General features: G+C 33.7%; 1 protein-coding gene across 1 annotated transcript in view; it reads right to left on the bottom strand.

Moving 5' to 3' along the window:
- Positions 1 to 20,097, bottom strand: part of LOC100549353 (activating signal cointegrator 1 complex subunit 3) — a 126,635-nt gene that overhangs the window by 36,288 nt on the left and 70,250 nt on the right. The window lies entirely within an intron of this gene.

Genomic DNA, 20,097 nt, shown 5'->3' with positions numbered 1-20,097 from the left:
TAAAAGTATTTGTTATATTTGAGAAAACCTCCTTTGCTTCTCTGTAATACTCAAAACTGCCACTCTGCTGAGCGATGAAAATACTGGATGCATTTTTACTCTGAGGCAGCTAAAGCAGAAAGTGTTCTCAAGGTCTTTCCAGAACAGTTGCAGCTTACTTATGACTTCTCATCACTATTTTTAGTGCAAATCCTCACCAAAAGTATACAGAGACATTATTACCCCTAAAAGAAAAAACAAATGCATCTGTGAACATTAAGTTCACACTTCCTAACTAAGCTATAAAAGTCCTGCCACAACTTCACTCCTGTGCAAAGTGACGTACGAATACTATTGAGACTATTGAGAAGAATGGAATTTCTCTTACAAGTTTGCAGGTAATTGTAAAAGTGAAGTATGAATTAATAATCTTTACGGTTTTCAAGCAGTTTTACACTAGCATGAGCATGGGGGACCATGAAAAGCTAAAATTTTATCTTAAAACAGGAAAATAACTGTTTCCTTTTACAAAGATACCACAGGCATTAAATGCCTTTTGATTTGGCATCGCTGCTTGTTCTTTTTTTCCACTCTTCTAGCTTCTAGATAAAAGAAGTAAACATAATGCCAAGCAGGACTGGTTAAAGAAAATGCAAGTCAATGAAATAAAAGTAGTACAAGTTCTTAAATTAAACACGTCAAATTGTACCCTCCATTCATTAAGTAATTTGAACCATATAATCTCAACTTTTAGAAGAAAAAAGATAACCAAACTACCACATCAGCACATCTGCAGCATGTTAAAATAATTTTTTCTCTGATGTATCCTAGTTCATAAGAAAAATGCAAGAAAATTCATAACGTAATTAGCATCCCATGGAAAGTTAAAAAACTTTTTTTGTTTTGCTAACAGTATATTAAATAAGTATCAGAACTATATATTTAATTCCTTCTGTGTCCTTGCTATGTAAGAAAATTTTAAGGATTTGAAATGTAGCTCACTCTCAACCAAATATCAAATCTTACAAGGAAAATCACGAGAAATCTTGAAAGAAAATAAAAATGTTTAGATATTTATACATTTCCATACTACAATGTTTACATGGTCTCATCGGACAGTTTGTGATAATTTATCTGACAAAGTACTAACAGGGAAAAAAAATCCCTTAAGAAACTAACAGATCTGTAAACTTTGGGATGAGCGAAACCTGCTTCATCATGAATTTTTTATTCCTTGTGCCCATGTCCTGACTTAAATGCACATCCCATCACATTTCTGTAACTTCATCTCTGAGAATTATCTTCATCTTACTAGTTCATATTTTTTCCTACTCCACTCTCAGGAGGAAAAGAATGTATCTTAGAAATGACCTCCATAAGACTTAATAGTTACTATCAATGCTGCAGTCAGCTTATTATCACACCTTTGGCAACTACATTGGCTCTTTTGTTAGTTTTACTCTAAATTACCAGCAAGCTTCTCTCAGAATCTCTGCAATGTCAGAGCTTAACTGTGAAGCCTGTGGGCTATTAAACATTGTTCAAAGTCAGTTTCAAAGGTAACACAAATTTTTTACACACTTGAAAGGGCACAGAAGTAGCACCTAATAAGTGATGTAACAAAAGGTTTATATAACTATGCTCTTTTGGCCAGCAGACCTGGGAATCTACAGACTGATTGTCAGTTAAACAGGGGCGACTATCAGACTTTTTACCAGATGAAACCAGCTGCTTTAAGAAAGGAGCAGTTCAAAGAGCTTGACTTCATAGTCAGATTCGATGCCAAATGAAGGCATATTTCCACAGACCTCTGCTGAATTATAAAATCCCTTGTGATTTTAAACTCTATTCACTGGAAGAAATAGGTTTTAATATTTATTGTGGCCCTCTCCTCTACTTCAGCAAAACAAAGAAATGGAAATCAACCAACAAAAAAAGTTCCTCCAGATCCAGCCTTATAGTTCGATGTTTATAGTTTATGTCAATTATCAGCTTTGTGTTTTATACTTCATGAAGCCTACAAGATAATTGTTAAGTTTAAAAATCATAGAGAAGACACAATTAAGTATCATTAATTTTGACTTTGAGAAATTATATTCTACCGCTACCATTCTTCAAGCATGTAAAAATCACACATTGCTCAATCTTTTCAGTAAAGGAACATTTACTTTCTTGTGCAAATAATTTTTATAATACACTTGCACTGACTGTGAAAAAGTACTGTGTCAATGTTAATTCATCCATCTCCTTTGTCTTGGGTTTGTGAACCAGATTAGAAATCCTCTGTCAAAACTACTGTTAAGATTCTTTAATTCGTGCACCATTACTTTAAAACAGTCTAAACAGTTTCTTCAGCAAGCTAAGTTTAAATGTTTTGAGCACACAGCAGACAGACTGTGTATTTAAGAAAATTTCTCATTTATATCAAGCACACCATGGAGACTTAATTACCTAGCAGAGGGGAAGAAAGGAGATTGCCACTTTCTCAGCGCAGTGCACAGCAGTACACAAGTGACAGGAGGGTTGTTGTGCTCCTTTGACAGTCCCTCTCCAGCCTGGATTCATTTCCATTTTTCATAATCTGTTTACCTAATGTGCATACATTAGTGCTAATAACAGTTCAAAAGAGCCAAAAACTACATTGTAAGTTTCATTTTCTTTAATCTTTTAATTATATTGTTTTCTGTATAATAGCCGTATTTGTTCTAATCATTACATCCTTCACACACTTCATTTTACAGCCCTGCCTTCTTCAAGAGCAGTCCAAACTCAAAAGGCTTTGCAAAGTTATTTACCTAAAATTTGAATCTGTATCTGTAATGCTCCATTTGCTGGGGGGTTAGGACCTAGGAAAATGCAAATACTAAACAATTCCCTTAAAATTAATTTATCTGTATATTTTACTGCTTGAAGTAAGTAATAACATTTCAGAACTGAATATCTGTATACTGTTCAATGGCAGAAATATCTGAAGTTGAAATAAAAAAATATATAAAGAGGATTTTCATCCCTTCCATTAAGAGTGAAAGTTAGTCCTATCTATGTAAAATAACACTAACAAATTTACTACAATCACTTTCAAAATATAGTAATAGCTTTGCAACATGGAGGAAGAGAAACTTCCTCTGAATCCAAAGAAGTTAACCAAATACCACGGGCTAGTTCTAAGGCAATCATCACATTTGTGGAATCTTGTTACACATATTTACCATACAGTTATCACCAGGATATCAGTTTTCAGTGGTTTCAAGACGTTATTACTGATTTAAGAATTAAAATCAGATTAAAAGGAATGGAGAATCTTTGACCTGTGCAATCCCTATGGGTTTTTAATTGGATAAACATGCCAAACATTTCTAAAGCTTTTACTATTTTGCTTGATTTTCTCAAGCACTTTGAAAGCCAGCATAAAATATCATATGACATATGAAATTAATGTAAACAATACAAAATAATAATATCAATAAATAATATAAAATATTACATTAAGTATGCCATAAAGCAATCGTACCATTATATCATTAAGCACCCTTAGAAACTGGTTTGCATGTTTAAATCTAACCCTCTGAAGCTATTCAACAGAAGTATTTCTTTTAGTTAATTTGTATTTGAGGATTTCAGGTAATTTTTAATTTTTTTTTTTTGACCTCCAAGTATGAAATGACTGATTATCTTGATACAGAAATTTTACACAGAACAGAAACCCAGAGGCTATGCTTATGCATTGGTGTTATTTTCCCTATTCCAAGTGACCATTCACCACAGAAAAACTTATTGCACCTGTCATCTGTGATAGTATCAGACAGACTTTCTAATCTGATTTATAGAAACTGATTGATGACTTAGAATTTTTGGCATTGCCTTTTAATCTCGAGAGCAAGCTAGAAAAGATTTCCTCCTCTACTTCAGAAGACATCACTTGAGATAACTATATAGTTCCATCATATTTGTTTAATCTGTACACCACTAAAGCTGAAGATAAAATGGCCAGCTAATGTTGTCTGACGTGAAGAAATGTACCTAGAAAGTAAAGACAATGCCTGACCATTTGAGACAGACCTTGCCAGCAGCTTGCTCTGGCAGGGCTCAGTTTGAGATAATGACATCAATACTTAGATGCCTTCATGCAGATCTGTACAGCTGAAGTCACAGCAATCCTCACAGTAGTCTGGCAGCAGAGGCTTGGTGCAGCATTCCTACTCCCTGCCTGCTCCATTTCTGTCCCAGGCTGAGCTCAATCATCCTCTTGGCTGCCCAAAATGTGCTGAACCCCAGCAACGGGAGCTCAGACACAACATGCATATGTAGATATAATGTGCAGACTCCTAAAACCTGCATTATAAGTCACCATGAAACCACTCAGGGGTCATATTTCAGATTTAGATTAATGACCAAAAATTATCCATGAGAGAATTAGACAAAATAGACCCACAAAGAATCTTACATTGCAACAAATTGCTACTGTAACTAGCTCAGGTGGCAATGCAACACTTGCAGGTGAGGCTTACCAACAATAGCTCTTAATTATCACTCACTGTTCCCAGGAACTTGGAACCAATTTGAGTTTGCATTATCTGCCCTCACACTAATCTCTGCTTATTCTGATACTGAGTATGTACTATCACCAAGAAACTGAAGAAACAATTGAAAAGTTAATGGCCCAACATGTGAAAATTAATCAGATCATTCTATTGCTTTAAATGCCTAAATACAACAGAACCAGTGAATATTACAGTAAAAAATAAGGAATGGAGAGTTTTCATCCTTTCTATTGGTGACAGTAGCAACTTATCTGGGGGCATTATTTATCAGAAATTCATTTCCTACTCATCAGAACCCCCAAATATAGTCATGCACTTCCCTATAAAATGTTACATTCCCACCATTCCTTCTTTGCCAAGACAAAGCTAAGCAATTGATTCACAGACTCTGTCATAACCTTATAGGTCATAGTGCTACTTAAAAGTATGACAATAAACAGTTTCCTGCAGTGTTATAACAGTATTACTGATCATAACACAGTATAACTGAAGTTTTCCCAAACTGCTGTTGCTTAATCCCAAATGGCAGAATTAAATTCCTTATAAATCTCAATTTTTTCAAAAAATGCAAGCAGTCATTAAGTGATTTTTTTCTTATCTGTCCAAATTTATAAGATTATTGATTATATTTTTAGTTTGAGAGTAAAATTAATGACTTTTTTGAACGATGGAGCGAGTGTCTGTAAAATGCCAAAGTCCTCAGTATACAAATTCAGTCAGAGAGGAAAAAAGGTTTCCACAAACACAAATATTGAACTGTTTAGTTTACTATCAACTATTCCAGTAATCAAAACAATTATTTACTAACACATATGAAAAATAAATTGTTTAAATTGCCAGATAAAACTTTTAGCTTGCTTGCTAAAACATGCATTGCTTCAAGAATTTTTATTTGTTTTCAGCAAGTTTAGTACCCATACTACATTATCATACATATACGTCATACATCCATATACTATAGATGTCTATTATACATTATAGTTACCACACATGCAACTTTTACAAGTTGTGCTTTATACTCTCATCCACTAATGTATGCAAAAAAGAGAAAAGGAAAAAAAAATGGAAGGAAAGGGAGGAGTAACTTATTTTCAAAATTTCCTATGAATGTAAAGAAACAATCTTTCAGGTCAAGCAGATTTTCCTATGGTTTTTTTTCAGTACCACAAGCAAAGTTTCCTGAAGCATTTCATTTCCTGATGTTCCTACCACTAAGATATAGGACAAGCGCACTGCAAATACACAAGCACTGTATGGGAGACCATTCAAAATTCATCCGTCTAAGATAAGCGATGTAGGGAAGCTATTTCTATCCATTTGATGTATGGACAGACTCCCAGCTCAAGATGCTAAAAGATATGGGAAGTAAAATGTATTTATGTCCCCCTGCCCCACAGAGACAATCTGTTTAATCGTTACTCATGAAATAAATATTTCAAAGCAAAGAACAATTAGTATTAGTACATTTATTTTTAATTTTCATTGTTCAAAATGTTCTATAGCCAAACAATGAAAAGTCCTTTAGCTACCATAAAATCAGCACCATGGATGTGCATTAACAAGTGCGGCCACAAGATGGCTCTCAATACTCAGAATTAAAAACCAATCTGAAAATGAACGCTGAATTTCAAATAGCTTTTCACCCACTTATTACCAAAATGGTTCACCTCAAATTATTCCTAATAACTTTACTCCCAGAATAGAAAAATAATTTTTAGATATTTTACATTTGCTTTCTTTCTCAATGCCACAAACCATTCAATAAAGAATTCAAATGAAATTTCCAGACTATGTGTAACAAACACCAACATATTCCTGTAGTCACACAACTCTCCCCAAAAACTAAGTCCTCTTGAGAGCTAAAATTCATACATATGTAAAAGCAAATTCCTTTTTTTTGAAATTAGTTTTCAAGTATTAACTAGTACTAGTTCTGTGTCATGATAAAAAGTACATGAAACTTTACATTACAATATGAATTTGCACGTTGATAGCCTCTTATACAGCTTGTTCACTTCTAGTATGCTGTATCTATATTCTTTATGTTCTAATTATCATTTTACCTTTCTTTACAAAGGCTTACTAGAGTTGAGGATTTTGATGGCAACCTTCCACCCATTTCCTTACTCATTTAGTATCATAAATCTCTGTTTTTTTTTTTGTTTTCATTTAATATTTATCTTTTCCACAAGTGCAAATCTGAAATTTAAAGAAACTGGACTATGTAGGAAAAAAAGGTATTAATAGAATTTATTAATAGATTTTCAACTGAGTAAAGAGTTACTTGCTTCTGCTAAAAAAATAAAATAACAAACTCCAAAAACTTAAAAAAGGAGGAATACAATGAACTTAATTATTTTTTTTTCTGCAAAAATGCAGATATATAACACGGAATTTGTGCCCCTTTATCACGTTAAACAGAACTGCGATATGTTGCTGTGCATGAGTATGAGCATGACAGATGTTTAAAACTCACCCACAATAGTTAGGTTTCTAGGATCAATACAACTAGAAAGCAATTCAAAGAATCATAGAATACAATAAACAGACTTCTAACAGGTAAATCATAACTGTAAGTGAGAGAGAGCAGAAGAAGATTCATAACAAAGTCTTTTGCAGAGTTCACACATTATGCAAATTACGATACTAACGCTGTGGTTGAAAATAACCCTCTGACTTTTCACTATAGACCAACAAATTCTTCAGATCAGTATGGTACTGTGAAAGGATAGAAGTCTCTTACAATGACTGTCTTGGATATACTCCTTAGACAAGAGATCTCAGTGATAACTTCAAGGAATATGCTACCTAACAGATACAAGAGTGTACTTGAGAATAACTATACTACAAAGTGTTTCAAAATTATCTGCCCAGGAACAAGAAACCAGACATGTTTTTAATGCTATGTTGCAGTAAAAACATTCTTTTACTATGCTCTAACTGGAATCAAGAGTCCAGAAAACCATTTTTGAACACAAGGTACATTAAGAGAATTATAATACTGGTAAGCTTATATAATTGTTTTTAATTTATAAAACACCATGACACAGAGTCACATTTTCTTACTGATTTCAGTTCTAGAAGCTTGCTGAAAATCCACCTCTGCCAAACATCGTCCTGTGTTTTTCTATGAAACACTGTTTGGTGTTGTATTAAGCTGTGTCCTTAGGGCTTACTCCAAAGCCAACAGTCTCTTTCCCATTACCTTCAATAGATTTTTTATTTGGACCCTTCAACTGCAAACCAATTAGGACTTCTTTCAATTATTTAGCAATACTACAGTTTAAATGAAAACATGGCTATATGAATCTAAAGGTCCTAAACTCTGTTCAGATTTTTGACTGCTATCCTTGATAAACAAAAGCAGCACAATACTTCAAAAAACTGATCTCTAGAATCAAAGACTTTGCACTGGAATTCTTTGTTTTATTACAAAATGCATGCATATTAAAGCCAGAATACCCTCACAGACATAAAATGTGCAGTACTTTTCATCATTGATGCACCCGACTTTGATTCCAGAGCTAACTGCTTTTCAAGTATTATTACAAAGAGACTAGAAAGGCTTTTGCAAAACTTGGTTTTTTAAATTCTAGACCCTAAGGGTTTGTCATCCACCTGCTATGTTTTCAGTATTTTGTCAGCAGTTCTCAATATTTTAGAACTTCCAAATTTCCAGGCCAACTTACACAGTTAACTTTCTACACTGTTGAATTATTTTTTCCTATGTAAATAAATAAATATAGGGAAGACTCTCTAGCAGACCAACAACCAAAAATAGAGCTTGCAACCTTAAGCATAGAAATAATAATGTAAGTTCTGCATATGGCAAATTCAAACTTAATCTTGAAATCCTCTTAATACCCATACATAGAGAATGAAAGATCATTGCTTCACCAAAAACATTTTTCAAGGTTCCAAATAAATAACATTATACAAGCTTTAATAGGTCCTTATTTAGAAAAAAAAACAACAACAATAGAATAAAGAAAAAACCTGTAATTCAAAAAATCGTTTTTATGTTTTCAAGTTTGATGTGTAAGATTTATTAAATGCTGCGAACTCTTCTGGCCACAGGCACCTAGTTGGTGTGCAGGGTAGACCACCTTCGGTCTTTCTGAACTCAGGGAATCAACAGCTGTACATGTAACATTTTCCCCCCAGGCAACAACAATTACTTTATACAATTACATAATTCCAAATTACTTTTCTCATCCGTACATAATTTTATGATTACACTCATCTTTACCTACATAAACTTAATAGTCTTGGTCCCAATCTGGGGAAGAGGAGGCTAAGGGGAAACCTTATTGCTCCCTTCAAATACCTGAAAGGTGATTGCAGCGAGAACGAGGTTGGCCTCTTCTCACTGGTGACAGGACGAGGGGAAATGGCCTCAAGTTGTACCAGAGGAGGTTTAGGTTGGATATCAGGAAAAACTTCTTTACAGAAAGGGTTGTTAAGCACTGGAATAGGCTCCCCAGGGAGGTGGTTGAGTCACCATCCCTGGATGTGTTTAAAAACCGTTTGGATGTGGTATTCAGGGACATGATTTAGTGGAGGGTTGTTAGAGTTAGGGTAGTATGGTTAGGTTGTGGTTAGACTTGATGACCTTTAAGGTCTTTTCCAACCCGAGCAATTCTATGATGCTATCGGGAAACAAAGACAATTGGCTAATGTGTATAAATACATTTAGCTTCTTTGAAATTTATTTTTAGCTGTGTACTTCTAGTATATTTGCTCTACATAGTATGTAGAGTAGTTCAGAACTGGACAGAAGCATTTTTGCTTCTGTTAAAATGAATGACATCTGCTAAAATGAATTCTTAAATCATACAATTTTTTAAAAAGAAAATACTAGCGAAAGAACAATTAGAAACAGCCACTAAGAGCGAGAGAACTGGACTTGATCCACTGTCTTCTCATACCACATACTGAGAGGAGGACTAAACAAAAAAAGTTGAAAAGCAATTAAGCACACCTTCAGAGATTTGTGTATTCTTTTTTTCCAAAGATTTATTACCTTTTTCTGTTTGTTTGTTTAAGCTATATCATATGTAGTCCTTGGTTTTAGCATATCTTACATTTTATTTATGTTCTCAAAACTACTCTATATTGGTGGCTTTAATTTCTGCAACATTTAATTTTATCTTCTATTTGTTTTTTAATTTATCTTAACCTTCTTTAAAAAGAATGTCAGAGTCAAATAAGATTCAGAAGATTCCCTGCTTGTTGGAAATCATTGTGCTAGAGAAAAACATTGTATTATATAAAACAGCTGATACCACTGCATAGCAACTTCAGCACTGTAAAATATAATTTTGCCTAAATTCACTGAATTCTTCTCAAACAACCTAGTTATTTAAGAAATCTGTTTTTGCTGTTAGCAGATTGTTATACCGAAAGCATGACTCACCAGTTATAAAAGATCTAATCAACAGCAACAAATGATTGAAAAGTTCTTAAAAAACCATATATATATATATATGGTAATATATATGGAATATGGTGTATATATATATATATATATATATATATATGGTATATATATATTTACCATCTTCTTTTCAGAGATTTTCATGTCATATGTGGGTTTGGATGCATCCCTTTACATGTACCACGTTTGGAATTTTTGATTCATTAGCAAAAAAGCAGAACTAGATTATGTTAGTGGGGTGCAACAGTGACAGCAACATGTTTTTGACAAAGCTAGAGTATACACAAACTATATATGAACTATAATGAAAACTGGTAGATAAAGGAACTGCTTCTGTGATATGGAATGAAAATACATTACAAAAAAACTATTAGGCAGATTTCACTGCTGCTGATAGAATTAAAAAAACAATATTAGAAGATTTTTTAAATTTCAATGCTAAAAAGAATAAAACAGCTCAGTTGGAACAGACCTACAAAGCTCATCTAGTCCAACTGCCTGACCACTTCAAAGCTGACCAAAAATTAAAGCATATTACTGAAAGCATCATCCAAATGTCTCTTGAACACTGATAGGCATGAGGCTAATAAACTAAAGGAATAGTTAAAAAGTTCAAACTAATTTACCAAAACTGTGATATTTGAAGGATCTGGAAAAGGAAAATAGATGACAATTGAAACAATAAGTATATATAGCAAAATAATGATATCAAACCATAATAAAATTAAACAGTATTTAGTAAGCTTTCTTATTTTCAATATAAATGAAATTAAGAACTGCTGTGGAATTAAGTATTTTTTTTCATCTGCTAAGAGAATATTTTTTTCCTAAATGAAAAATTGAATCAAGGATCTAAACACATAATGGAAAAAATATATAATGTTTAATACTGTATTCAACAGAAGGAAATCTATCAATACGTAAGTGAACAGAACTTTTCATGCAACAGGTGAATTTAATTAATTGCACTTATTCTTATCATCTCTTTATAGAGACATAGTGAGATGCAAACTACCACTGCATTATGAGAAATGGTCAAATAGGGTGTTAATGAACACACTTTTTTTGTTATCTCAGAATGGAAACTTCAGTTTCATTAAAAGAATCATTCTGAAGGGAGCCTACTTATGTATATCTTACAGCATGAAGAAATTCACAAGAATCCTCAGAGAGTAGAAATCCCATGGTCAGTCAAGACTGATGTTGTGACAGAAAGATATCAAGTAATATCGGTATATTATTATGTTCACATACTGGGTAAGATTACATATTGCTGCCAAGAATCAACTTGGCAAATCCTGAAAGAAAAATGAAAGACTATAGGGTCTTTTATTTATTTTTTAAATTAAATAATAATAATAATAATAATAATAATAATAATAATTCTTGCCTGAACCAATCCTCAGGGACTGAAAGTGCAAGAAAACAGCCAAAGCAGAGTCAACCAAGCTCTTCAAGGGAGGACTAAGTAGGGACTACGGCAGAAAAAATCGACACTGAATTTAATTTTGTCTCCTAATTTCTTCTATTAGGGCTCTTTCCAAGTGACCAGATATTGCCAGTTTTTGAACCTGTTAAATCACAGAGGAAAACCTAAAGAAAAGAGAACTTTTTAGTCTCATTATGTATTTCTCAAATATATCTGATCTTCATTACAGAATCACCATAGAATCCTAGAATTGTTTGTGTTGGAAGAGACCCTTAAAAATCATCTAGTCCAACTCCCCCACAATGAACACGAACATCTGCAGCTAGATTAGGTTGCTCAGAGTCCTGTCCAGCCTGACCTTGAGTATCTCTAAGGAAAGGGCATCCACCACATCTCCGGGCAACCCATTCCAGTGCCTCACTATCCTTATAATAAAAAACATTTTTCTTACATCCAGTCTCAATCTCCATCTCCCCTCATTCTATCACAAAAAACTCTGCTAAAGAGATTCTCCTTTCTTACAATCTTCCTTTAGATACCGAAAGGCCGCTATCAGGTCTGCCCCAAGCCAAATTGAATAGTGGGCTGCAGAGCTGAAGAGGAAATAGTGTACGCATGCTGAGAACATGAAATATGAGAACATGAAAACAATCATATCAGGATTATTATTGTTTTTCTTCCTCCCAAATAACTTCAAAAATTTCTTTTGAAATGTTTATGTAGCATTAGCATATCTATTCAATATCTGTATATAAGTCTTATATCAATGATTTCAAGTTGAAATAATCTTACTCAGCGAAGTTATAAATTAATAATTACTGTGAAAATACTCAGTAACCTTTTTCGTTTTGACCTGGATTATGTGCTAAAATATCCTAGCAGGTAACTGAAGGGGATTTTCAGAGTTAAAAGATAAAAGAATGTTACGTGGTTTTCTCCTTGTCAGTGCCTCCAGGTGAGGTTATAACTTCAGGAAAGACAAGGAGATCACAAATTAACATGAGAGATTAAGAATGAACAGAAAAATATAAAGAAACAGAACAGAAAAGTGAACAGAAGTGAACAGAAAAATATAATATACTCTTAATAACTTCACTTATTTTGAAGTTAGTTTTACAGTAAGATGAATATTTATGCCGAAAATACACATTTACCTTAACATTTCTACTGACTGAATTAAAATACTACATTACCTTGTGGGGGACTGTGGCAGATTTAATTTAAGGAAAGCAGCTTAATCAGAACATAAATACGACAACAGTTTCAAATGATCTTACTAAGCGCATTTAGAATTTAATAGGAAATTTTGTCAACAATGAAAGGGGATGCTATAGGCAACACATTATCCTGCAGTTTATCAGAGCATTTCCATGGAGGGATTAGTAAGAAAAGGCATTAAATCTTACACTTACAGTGATTAAATCCATTGCTGATTTTAACCTGAAAAACTCGAAAATTGCTAAAAAGTTCCATAAAAAAGCATGTAACATCTTTTTGTACTTCCCCAAACAAACACATCAGCACCTCTGACAGATGTATTCACAACCTCACAGATCATTCTAGAAAAAGATTTGCTATCCCATTTTGCTTCTAGGGCTCTATTAAAACACACCACAGCTTCTGGAAGTAGAACAAATATTCATGAGACAGATTTCCAGCTATAAACAGGCTAAAGTCAATCACTGTTGCATATCGAGTTGATGCTTATGATGGTTAAAACAGATATATGATCAAGCTAAGAGATTAGGGAGCAAAAGAAGTCCATTTTATCTCTCACAGAATATCAGCAGGTTTATGTAGTACCTCAGTGTTGTAGTTATCAGAGCTCGAAGGACAAAACAACTCTGAAATACTTATCTGATCCAAAAATTAGACTGATTTTCAGAGAGACTAAGCATTTAAATTTGATAACAGAATTTAGTCTACACCACATATTTAATACTTTCTGATTCACAATAGAACTCTAGAAAATTGCAGTACATTGCATACAGTATATAGGAGTTTTTCACAAAGTGAGGTAAAGGTTTTGTATTAGGAAAGAATAAAATTGATAAACTAAATGAACACTTAATAATCCTAGTGTTAAACATATTCTACTGTAAATTCTTGAAAAAACCAATGCATCTGGAATGTCAAAGTTTTGTTTTCTTGCTCTAATAGAACAGTCATACATTCTACCTGAACTGAGCAGCACTTATACTTGATAAATAGAAAAAAAATATATACACAAAAGCTTGCATGCGTTATCAAGGCAACAGTTTTTGCATGTTATTATTTTGCACACAAAACAAGCAAAATGACCTCAAAGATTCAATGAAAAGTTACAATTTTGTATTGGTTATGTTTGTAGGGGTAATCTGCTTTTTATACTCTCAGACACAGCCTTGCTGTAGAAATGTGAAGCTTAAAAAAATAGTCTAAAAAGACTTAATTTAGTTGATAAATAAAACAAAACAAAACAAAACAAAAAACAAACACCACAAACAAACAACTTCTCCTGCATGAGAAGACTTAAATTTATCATTTAAAAGTCAAAACATGATCCAGTGGGAATTGAAGCTGGATAAATTCCAGCTGCAGATAAGCATGAGAGAAAAAAATTAGTAATAGAAGAGGGAATTTTCCATTGCTGTAGATGCTAAACTGAGTACAGATGTCTCTACAGAAAGTGCAATACAGATGCAGAGAAGGAATCTGGTGAGGTCTTAAGCAACAGTTTAGACTGGATATAAAATCTAACTCAACACTCTACTAAAATGCAATCATTTTGTTCTAATAAAACTTCATCATGCAAATCACCTGATAATATACTCAAAGTATTTAAAATATGTATAGATACAAAACTTGATGTCTCAAATATATCAAGAGAAGATGAAGCAACATTTCACTTGTGGTCCATTTTCTTGGTAAAGACCATGTATATAGGAAGTAACTTACACTCTGCTAAACAGACTGATTAACATCAATACTGATTACCATCCTATCACTGTAACTGTGATGTTTTGCCTATGATGTCTCTTTAGTAGCTGAGCCAGTTATCTGCATTCTTCCTATCTGCTGATAAAAAAATATAATTCTGAATCTTAATGTTTATACAATATTGGGTTTAAAGAACAGCAATATAGCAGTTTTAAATAACAAAGATCCTTTTTATCGGATACTACATATCTACTCTGAATGCCAAATACAGAAAAAGGCACTTAATTTTGAACTAGATTCACCAAAAAAATACAAAATAGTGTTTAAAACTGATGAAAAAATATGTTTTGGAGCACAATAACACAAGAAATTAGCACGAAGAGTGTACCTGCTGCTTAAAAAGGAAGAAAGGAACCCTCTCTTGAAAATCAAGAAAGAATATTTTCTTCATGCAGTATTTTTCATTGAATACATAAGATTTCAATTTAGATAACAAATTTCTTACAAATATATAAGTAAGAATGCATTTATGCTAACACTTGATAACAGAATTGTCTCTCTGAAGGACAAAATATGCAGGCTGCTCTGAAAGTAATGCCTCCTATTTATTTCTGTGGAAAATACAACATATACAAAGAGCACAACACTATTTGATAGAGAAGATTCTCAGCAACAAAACACTGTTTTGCAACATTTTTCACCACTATTAGCTATGCTTTTTCATCAACAATGAACAAGAGCCTGAATGCTGCGCTTGTAAAAATCCGCGCCAGCGGAGGTGACACACTGTTGCTGTCACCCACCACCTCACTGTGCTCATGTCCACAGCTTGGTCTCCACAAACGCTCAGGAAGAGTTGATGAATGTCAATGAGTGCAATTTTTCTGCATGGAGGAGTTCAACTTCACATCTTTGCTTCCTATGCACTTCCACTTCAGATGCTATTCTGCTAGACTGTCCTGCTAGCATCAGACATGTCCTACTGCCATCTGTCACATGGCAACAAAATGTAATGGAATATTGATAGGAAGGTCCAGCTTCTACTGTCATACCACCAACATCTGCCTCTGATGTTGTGGGACAACATAACAAAACAGGAGGTAATGCTTTCAGAACAACCCTCGTATATTAACACTGAGGACACTGCCCCTTACAGCAACAGTATTACTCTATAGAACAAAGGAATAGCAAGTAGTTAGCTGCAGATTGTCTTGATAGTTCAACATAACTAAACCAATTTTTTTTTTTTTTGGAGTAACATTATTCCAAAATAATGAAAAAATACACCACTTTAAGACAGGTTTGCCTGTTTTCCATCATTCAAAGCAAACTTTTTTTGAACTACTATAAAATTATAGAATTAATTATGCCCTGGATTCAGTTGAGACTTTGGATTCAAAACCAAATGCAAAGGTAAGAATATACTTCTACCGCAAACTGGACTCTTCAAACCTAAATGTCCAACTAAATCTTACTTAATTTAAACTTCTACAGGTCAGTATTCACCAAAAGAGTAGGACTGCACTATAGAGAACACATTTTTTTTTCAGCCTGTCAATTGTCAGGACCACACACATTTTATCTCTAACTTTTAACAGGACTACTGAATAAAATACAATATGAATGGAGTATGAAGAGTTTCATTCCATTCATGGAGAGATAATTAGCAAACATTTTCCAAAAGTAAAAAATATAGTAATTTTAAAACAAATAGAAAACTTCAGTATATGTCTGACATTTAATATAGCTGAATTTATTTGAATATAGATACTCATTTATTTTCATAGTTTCTTTAACGGCTTATCAAATATTAGATACGTTATTAATAAAACAAAAACAAAATGAGGATTTGCTCTGAAATAATTAAATGTCAAACAAATGATTACACATCAAATATTTGATGAATGTTCTCTAAAAATTCATTTCTAATAATTTAAAAACATCTGACTAATTAAGAAGACTAGTAGCACTGCTTTCATATTTTAAAGGCCAGAAAAGCACACAATACTCTTAACTGTTCTATTTTTTCTGCACCTCCTGTAAGTTCAAGTAGCCTTCAATCGCACTTGTTGTATCTCAACTACAAAACATAGGATTTGGCCATTATTCTTGTACATCTTATTGTGCATTTTAGTATGCTTCCTCACTGACTACAGTGATCACTGTACACAGAATACAAAATAAGGATTTTATTACATTATCTAGATTATTCTCTGCCACATACTGCAAAATTTCGTGTCAAACAAAACAGCAAGACTGAATGGCTTTCAGTCTGATAAGTGGGATGCCAGTAAACATCACCTTATACAAGATAGCTCTTATCAGAAAAACATGATATTGTCATCATGAAGCCTAAATTAATCTCTGTATCAGACACCTATGATATAATACATTTAGACTTCTGTCAGAAATTTCATTTATATGGCACGGCACTTTGAATTTAGTACTGTATAAGATGAATGTCATGTACTAAGGAGATTAAAATTAGACAATGATGATCAAACAAATTAATTGCATCTATAAATTTCAATTTGATGAATGCCTAATGATTTTATTCAGAGATCTAATATGACTCATGGGTATTTCATATTTGTATTGGTCATCAAAAGTTTACAATACGATCATGTTGATTAAAGGCACTACTTGGAAATCAGAAGCACTCTGAAGCAATAGTAATTCTTAAAAGGACAGGTGAGTTTCAGAGCTATTTGGTTCACTTCCAGTTTGAACTTTTGAGCTTTAAGGTAGCTTGAAACAAAAAAATCTAGGTTATGTTTTGAGAATGGATTTTAAAAAGAACCCTGAAAAGCTCTTACAAGCCATGTATTTATAATTCTAATCCTCAGTTTACTGAATAAAATGGATTTAGCTTATTGTATTATGCATAAGAATAGCTGTGCCAGGTCAGACCAAAAGTCTGCATAGCGCAGTAGTCTCTCCCAGTAGCAGCCAACAGCAAATGTCTAAGGAAGAGCATGCATCAATGGTCTTTCCAGTAAAATCTCCTGGACACCAGAAATTTGCCATTAAGAGATCTATTGTGTAGCTTGGCCTACTCCTAACAGCATTTTGTTACTATTTAATTGAATAAGAACTTTCACAGTGAAAAATCTGAAACCACAATGACAACTAGCATAAGATTCTAGATTTAGAGTAGTAGGTAGATCAATTCAGAAATAAAAGATGACATAAGACCATATGCACATTAGCAATAGTTGCTGCAGCTCAAACACAAAGTTAGGCCTCGCTCAATTCTGCATGTCACATGATAAACATAGAATCATGGAACTATCTAAGTTGGAAAACATCTTCAAGATCAGCAAATCCAACCAGGAAGCTGAACTATCGAGCCTCGTCACTACACCATGTCCCTTTAGTGCTATATCTACACATTTCTAAAATACCTCCAGGGAGTGGGATTGTACCATTTTCCTGGGCAACGCAGCCCTATGCTTGACCACTGTCCTTAGTGAAGAAATTCTTTCTCATGTTCTCTCTAAATCTCATCTGGTGCAACTTGAGACTATTTCCTCAGGTCATATCACCTGTACTATGATAAACAAAACCAATGCTCTCCTTGCTGCAGCAGCCAAATAGTTGGTCCTCACTGTTTATAAAAACTATGAATCCATAATTTCTGGGTATATTATAGCATGTGAGATGCTATTGCAATCATGCAGAAAGTTGTAAAAAGAATTAAAAGATCTGATGAAATATAAAATACTACATTTGCTTTTAATGATGAAAGCCATTTTGATTTATCCCCCAAATTAGAACGCTTCCATAAATATCTTCTGCAGTAAACTCAGCTTTTCTACAATGTTTTGCACAGATCAACATTTTTAACTACAGTCATTATTAAAGAACTTCAAATCTGATTTAGAACCGATGCTTGGATTCACAACAAAAGCGTGTATAAGTGATTTTGGAATGTAGGAGGACAGAAGACTGACAAATTTACTGTCTTGGTTTACTCAGTTTTTCTTAGATTTCTACGTGATGGATAAATACTCTCAGAAAAAAAGTTATTTCATAAATGCAGCCAACCAGTTTACAAAGTGCTTTTATCTATCAGTCTTAATTTGTACTAAAATGCTACCTTAATTCATTGTCCAAGCATAGGCAGCAAAAATTTTTATTCAAAACAGACTTAGATCTTAACTCTTCTCTGTGATGTTCCTCTGATTTCTAGCAACATAAGAACATGTTTTATAATTGATTTAATGCCAGAATGAAAAGAGTAAGCGAATAAACAGGAGTACTTTTCACTGAAATACACAGTGTGTTGGACAAATACGCCAGCCACTCTGGAAGTAACGTGTCGTATTTATTTCCATGGAAAACGCAACATATACAAAGAGCACAACACTATTTGATAGAGAAGATTCTCAGCAACAAAACAATGTTTTGCAACATTTTTCACCACTATTAGCTATGCTTTTTCATCAACAATGAACAAGAGCCTGAATGCTGCGCTTGTAAAAATCCGTGCCAGTGAAGGTGACACACTGTTGCTGTCACCACTACTGAAATTCAACACCCACCGCCTCACTGCGCTCATATCCACAGCTTGGTCTCCATAAACATTCAGGAAGAGTTGATGAATGTCAATGAGTGCAATTTTTCTGCATGGAGGAGTTCAACTTCACATCTTTGCTTCCTGTGCACTTCCACCTCAGATGCTATTCTGTTAGACTGTCCTGCTGCTGCCATCTGTCACATGGCAACAAAATGTAATGGAATATTGGTGGGAAGGTCCAGCCTCTACTGTCATACCACCAACATCTGCCTCTGATGTTGTGGGACAGAATAATAAAACAGGAGGCATTACGTTCAGAGCAGCCCTCGTACTTGATGACAGAAACATCACATAGGATGCACCACTGAAACCAGAGCATCATTTTTTACTAACTTCATGAGTAGTAATTTTGAGTCTCTAAACAAATACCGATATTTTCAATAAAGATTCTAACTCCCCTCCTTCCCATCTATCCAATTCCTAATTCAGAGATGACAGAAGTATTTAAAATTTTATCACCATATTTACCAGTGAGAGAAGGTATCTTATGTATAGATTAAGCTTTATATAATGAAAAGGTATTTCTTTTATGTTTAGTTAATTAGTTGGGACAAAGGAAAAACATTGCCCTTCAGGTAATATTAACAAGACACCGATCATTACCGCAAATAATATACCCCCAAATCCAAAAGTCAGATGAAAAGAAATTGTTGGAAATGAAGTTACTACATTAGGAAAAAATTTGAAAGGTCACATAACACAATTCGTGCAGGGAAAGAACTGTAAAAATGCATAAAAATATACAGTTTCAAATTTCTCATACAGAACCAGATTAAGGGGGATAATCCTTTATATGAGTCAAATGCCTTTCCCACTTTCCACTCTTAGAACAATTACTTTTTGATTGCCCATCACTACATGATGTATGATAAAGTCAGATAGTTTTGGAAAGGTAATAAATTTACTGATGAAGTCAGGTTAATACTTTAGGACAGTTTTCTGTCACAAAGAGTGAAGAGCAGCAAAAGTTTGTGGAAAGAGTGCAAAATTGAAAGAGATGCATACTCTCCCAAGACAGTAAAAATCAGTGGCTTAGGGACTTCCTGGGTTGGAGATTGCATAAAGATTACTGTGATCCATAAGCACCAAAATCATTCTCCCCTAGTTTCCCCAATTCTTTCTGATAAAAAGCCTCCCTCCTCAATGATACAATGGACTTGAGAAATCAAACAATGCCTGTGAAATTACAGCCAACTGTAAGTAACAGTATTGG

The sequence above is a fragment of the Meleagris gallopavo genome, chromosome 2 (assembly GCF_000146605.3).
Source record: "Meleagris gallopavo isolate NT-WF06-2002-E0010 breed Aviagen turkey brand Nicholas breeding stock chromosome 2, Turkey_5.1, whole genome shotgun sequence".
In the NCBI taxonomy this organism is placed as follows: domain Eukaryota; kingdom Metazoa; phylum Chordata; class Aves; order Galliformes; family Phasianidae; genus Meleagris; species Meleagris gallopavo.
Note: the sequence above shows the minus strand (reverse complement) of the source record. Positions and strands in the feature narration are given on the sequence as shown.